We start from the raw sequence: 6,516 nt of genomic DNA, 5'->3' as shown, positions 1-6,516 counted from the left end.
GAAATGTCCACCATCATTTCATCTTCATCATCCTGGTACATGGCAGTACATTTTCATCAAGAATGTGTCAATACATTTGTCTATTCATGCTTAATCTAATTACATTAAGTGTGCCACTACTGTATGCTGAAAAACAGCCCCACACCATGATTTTTCCACCTTCAAACTTTACTGTTGGTATAGTGTTTTGGGGGTAATATGTAGTGACTTTTGACACCACAGTGTTTAATTTTGGTCTGATCTGACCAGACTATATTCTCCCAGTATTGCACAGGCTTGTTGAGGAAACTTAAAATGCCATTGAACATGCTTTTTCTTCAGCAATGGAGTCTTGTGTGCATTCAGGCCATGGAGGTTGAGTAAGTTTTATTTTCTTTGAAACAATTGTACCAGCTGTTTTCATGTCTTTCTGTAGCTCTCCACAAGTGGTCCTTGGCTCTTGGACAATTCTTCTGATAATTATTTTCACTCTTGTGTCTGAAATCTTGCGAGAAGCACCTGGTCGTGGCCAGATTATGGTGAAATGCTGTACTTTCCACTTCTGAATTATGGCCCCAACAGTGCTCACTGGAACATTCAGTAGTTTAGAAACTCTTCTGTAACCAATGCTACCAGTATTTTTTTCAATAATAAGGTTGCAAAGGTTTTGAGACAGCTCACTGGTTTTACTCATCAAGAGACGTTTCTTGAGTGGCACCTTGATAATGAGACACCTTTTTAAAAGCCATCAGTTAAACTAGTAGATATATTTTTTCACTAAGTGTCAGAATTCCTTTCTGATTACTGAAAGACTTCAGCTGGTGTCTTGGCTTTCCATAGTTTTTTTTATATCTCTCTTTCTTCATCTGTTCAATAGTTTTTCCCTGTGTCTTTTTCTCATTATTACACATAACTAGATATGAGCGAACCCGAGATTTAGTGTCCAGCCCAAACAACAGACTTTAAAAAAAAAAAAAAAACCTAAGGTGCATATGCAGGAGGTAGTATGGTTTGTAAAAATTATCTAGGAAGTCAGCAATATTGTCCAAAGTGTCCAGAATAAATGTCTAAAGAAGCATATCTACTGTATATATATTTTAAATAGTTTGTAGAGGATGCAAAATGCCAGGAAATTACAATTCCACTTCTAAATGGAGCCGTGCGTCTGGTTGAGACGTAATCATCACATGACTGCTCGCCAAACTCATTATTGATGGAAGTGTTCTGCCAGATGTGATGTAGAAGTCACATAGTCGCTAGCTATGCTAGGCGATAGAGCGAATCGCTTCATACTGTAACGCATCATCTGATGAGAGAACAACCCGTAATTCAGTGTGTGTCACCCCAGGGACGTCGATCCAGCTTCAGGGATGCCACAGAGTCTTCTTCTGTATATTGCAAACAGGTATGTCAGATTTTGTATGTTTCATGACGCCACTCACGGCTTGCGGTCAGGGATATGGATGACCGCCACTGCAGATTATATGAGCGTCTGGGGCTGATGGAGTCTACAGTCAGATGGTGTGGCCTCCCGTGAGTGAGGCAGGCCCCAGGGGCTCAGGTGTGTAGAAAAACGGGTTCTCCTTCCTTTCCTGACAACCTCTGCACTTTAGCTCCCAGCCCCTCTGCTCCACCTCTTGAAAAGATTTGAAAGCTAGCCCTCTCCAGAGACTACCCAAGGGTCCCCTCTAAAGGTGTGGGAGATCTGGTTGCTATGTGTCTGTGCGTACACCCCTCATTCTGGCCTTTAGGATTACCTAGAAGTACTGTCCCAGCAAGGGTGCAATACTCAGTGGTGCCTGACTAGGTCAGGGGCGCCACAAGTGCACTGTGCATTTCACTTGTGTGCATTCCAAGATGGGCGGAGTCACTAATAACAAAAAGAACATATGCATGACATATTAAGTATACTGTATCACAAAAGTGAGAGAGGGGAGCCAGCCCGATCTGAAAGTGGCATGCATCATATAAAAAGCGCAAATTCACAGATTTATTCCAACTGTACTATAATAAAAAATGAGATTTTTAGCATATTATTGATCAATTTTTTGAGCCACTCCTGCCACATCACGCAAATCTCAATAGAGGGATCCTACTCTATATTATGCATTTCATGTGCCATGCGACCTCGTAGATAAATTAAAAGCACAATCATATTGGAGCATACATGTCTGTAACCTATATATAATTGCTTCCATGTCACTACATTGGTCTGGTGGCTGACCACCACCGTGCCATGCACACCTGACCTTGGTTTGCAATATATTTCTCCTGTTGGTGGCTACTGACATTCAGCCGCCTCACCCTTTTCCACAGGCATTGCTAATTAAGCACCATACTTGGATCTAGTCCGTCCGTCTTTTTTTATGGTTGCTTGTCTGGCATTGTGAATGTCAGTTCTGACATTGTCCTGGCGTGTGTGGCGTTTGCTGCACATGCTGGGACCTGGGCTGACTTTTATCCGCAGTTGCCTCTTTTTGCGACATGGAAGTGGTTATATATATAGGTTACAGTTATGTGTGCTCCAATATGGTTCTGCTTTTAATTTATCTAGGAGGCCGCATGGCACATGAAATACATAATATAGAGTTGGACCCACCTATTGAGATTTGCCGTGACGTGGCAGGGATGGCTCAAAAAATTGATCAATTATTTGCTAAAAATCTCATTTTGTATTACAGTACAGTTGGAATAAATCTGTGAATTTGCACTTTTTATATGATGCATGCCACTTTCAGATCGTGCTGGCTCCCCCCTCTCTCTGTATTACATAAGTGAATACACCCTTCATATTTTTGGAAATATTTTATTATATCTTTCCATGGGTCATCACTGAAGATCTGACACTTTGATATAATGTAATGTAGTGAGTGTACAACTGCTATAACAGTGTAAATTTGCTGTGCCGTTTAAATAACTCAACACACAGTCATTAATGTCTAAACCACTGCCAACAAAAGTGAGTGCACCTCTATGTGAAAATGTCCAAATTGTGCCCAACTAGTCATTCACCCTCCCCAGTGTCATGTAACTTATTAGTGTTACAAGGTCTCAGGTGTGAATGGGAAGCACACTAAGGACATAGATTACTGGAACAATGTCCTGTGGTGTGATGAGACCAAGATAAGCTTATGTGTTTCAGATAGTGTCAAGTGTGTGTGGTATCTACTGAACTAGGTAAAAGGTAATTTTACGAATGTGAGATGTTAGGAGAGGTGCTACAACTGGTGCTGCTAGACAGTGAGCTTAGTTAGGGGTTTAATGCTAGGTAGCTGAGGTAGATAGGAAAATGAGTTTAGAATTGGGACATTCAATGTAGAAAAAGGTGTGTGGCACAAATCGGCACATTTCATGATAGAAATAGGGATTGGTACTTGTAGTGCCTGCTAAAGATTTCCCAGTGAAGCAGCTAAATAGGAATTACTATGTGTTACTTCCTGCTCAAAGTTATGCAAACACATTTATAGGTATTGCTAGTTAGCAGTGCCTGGCCTAAAGGTTGCTAGGGAAATATGTAAAAAGTGGTTCTTGGCAATTTTAATTGCCTGCTAAAAACTATGCAAACACATTTGTAGGTATTGCTAGTTAGCAGATCCTTGCCTAAAATGTTGCTAGAGAAGTATCTCAAAAAACGTTTTTTTGGCCATTTTAATTGCCTGCTCAAAATGAAGCAAAGACATTTATAGGTATCGGTAGTTAGCAGTGCCTGGCCTAAAAATTTGCAAGGGAAGTATATAAAACAACACCATTTTGCCAATTTTAATTGCCTGCTCAAAATTATGCAAACACATTTATAGATATTGCTAGTTAGCAGTGCCTTGCCGAAAAGTTGCTAGGGAAGGATATAAAAAGTAGTTCTTGCCATTTTTAATTTCCTGCTCAAAATTATGCAAACACATTTTTTCAGACTGTGGAATGCCCTACCACAAGAGGAGGTAATGACAGACACTACAACAGCTTTAAAAAAGGGCTGGATGATTTCCTCAGTACACACAACATTGTTGGTTATAAGTGACTTAGGTGTCAGGTTTCCGGGTTTTCCAGTTCTCTTTTGAAAGAGCTTGCCCTCGGTTAACATGGAGTTTGCTGTTCTGTTGCCCTACTTCCTGTCCAGCTGCTTAAAAGGCCGCCTCTAAGCCTAGTCCAGTGCCTGAGTATACTGCTTGCTGTGTGCTCCTGCTTTGCTGCTCCTATTTCCTGATTGTCATTTGGATCCTCCTGAAAGTCAACCGACACCGACTCTGGACTTTACCCAGTTTCATCAAGCTGTGCCCGGACTCCGTCTGCCGTCTTTGGTCAGCACTTCTGCCCGGTTCCTTCTGGTTCGTAACCACTCTGGACTATCATCCCGTACGGACACTTCTGGACTTTACCTCTTGCCCCTTGTGTCCCGGCTGCTGCGCATTTAGGCCTTCCGGGGTGATTGCCAGACAGTCCCTGTATAGGGGTTTGCTCTTGGTGGTCTCCCTGGGGGAGTCCGGTGCGTGGCCCCGGGAATTCCCTTCGCTCCGATCCGGGAAGGTATTTCGTGTGTTATTGTTCTACTGTGTTTGTTCCGTTTGTGTACCTATCGTGGTTACATATTATAAACATCTCTGTACCAAGAACTCGTCTCTGGTTGTCATTGCCCTAACGCTATCGAAATCCTCAGAACATACAATAGTATTACATTATACTCAGGCCATAAAAGGATTTCGCTGGGGCAATGACTGAGACACGAGTAGATCAGCTCTTTTCCATGATTAACTCCTTGCAGCAGGAGATGGAGGCGGTGCAAACTAAGCTTAGAGATGTGGAGGTACAGCTGGGCCATGATCACCAGGTACTGGGTCCGGCTATTCAGGATTTGCAAGTCATAGTGGAGGCTCAGGAAACCGTCCCCACTACGTCCGTATCAGCTGCCGGTATGCCTAGGTTACCCCCATTTCGTTTCAATGGTGATCGTAGTCAGTTTCGTGGTTTTGTCAACCAGTGTATACTATTTTTTGATGTACATGCTGATTATTACCGTTCTGACCGGTCAAAAGTGTTATGCATAATCATGTTATTAACCTCGCGAGCACTGGCTTGGGTTAATCCTATGATAGAGAATCGGGATATCCGTTTAAATCACCTGGATGACTTTCTGACCGCAATGGCGCAAATGTTTGATGATCCGAATCGCCGTGCTACCGCTGAATCGGCTCTCCTTTCCTTACGTCAGGGAAAGCGGTCTGTCGTTGAATACGCCACTGAGTTCAGGAGGTTAGTGGTAGACACCGACTGGGGAAACAATGCATTATTGTCAGTTTTCAGAAAAGGTTTGTCCGGTACCATCAAGGACGAGTTAGCTCGTTCCGAATCTCCAGGGGAATTTGAACTGTTTCTCCAACACTGTGTGCGTATTGATACCCGCTTGACGGAACGTAGACAGGAAAAATGGGCAGCTGTAAACCGGGTAACCAACTTTGCGTTTCCTTCCAGAGAACCCGCTCTCAGGACGCCATGGGAGGCCGAGGACGTTCCTATGCAAGTGGACTCTCTGCAAAAGCGAGAGACCAACGAACGTCGTGAACACCGGCTCCGTGAGCGTTTGTGTTTCTATTGCGGTCAATCGGACCATTTCTTGATCGACTGCCCGAGACGTCCAAATCGCCCAAATAAGGTATTGGCAGCTATGGCAGAGTGTGACAACACGGACGCAGAGTCCGATATCTCTGAGGCAAGTGGACACCTGGATGCGGTATTTCCCTTGACTGTAATGTCAACATCACCAAAGGACTCAGAAGGGAAATACACCCATTGCTCGCTTCCCATTCAGATCCGGTGGGAGGGACAGTTAATACCTACATCTGCAATGATAGACTCTGGGGCAGGGGGTAATTTCATGGACTCTTCTTTTGCCAGGAAACACGGTATCCGGACTCAGCAAAGATCCTCACCGGTTACCATGGAGACGGTAGACGGATCTCCGTTAGTTTCTGGACCAGTTGATCGGGAAACAGTACCCCTAGAATGCGTGATGAAGCCAGGTCAGCAGGAGACCCTTGTTTTCATGTTGATTTCTTCTCCCCATTTTCCAATTATTTTAGGAATTCCGTGGCTACGGTCTACAAATCCAGTCATCGATTGGGAGACTAAGGAAATATCCTTCCCACCGCAGAGTGGTCCGACCATTAGTCCAACTGTACCGGTTCCAGTAACACCGAATGCGGAGGGCACTGTATAGGTACCTGCTTTACCCCCGGTTTATCATGACTTCGCTGATATATGCGACAAAAGAAAAGCAGATCGGCTTCCCCCGCATAGACCGTATGATTGCCCCATAGACTTACTCCCAGGGGCGGAGATCCCGTTTGGTCATGTCTACCCGTTGGCGGCACCTGAGCTAGAAGCACTAAAAGAGTACATCGATGAAAGTCTAGCCAAGGGATTTATTCGCCCGTCTACCTCACCAGCAGGGGCACCCATCTTTTTCGTGAAAAAGAAAGAGGGGACTCTGAGACCCTGTATTGACTACCGGGAACTGAATAAAATAACCATCCGGAACCGGTATCC

Source organism: Anomaloglossus baeobatrachus, chromosome 4, assembly GCF_048569485.1.
Source record: "Anomaloglossus baeobatrachus isolate aAnoBae1 chromosome 4, aAnoBae1.hap1, whole genome shotgun sequence".
NCBI lineage: Eukaryota > Metazoa > Chordata > Amphibia > Anura > Aromobatidae > Anomaloglossus > Anomaloglossus baeobatrachus.
Note: the sequence above shows the minus strand (reverse complement) of the source record.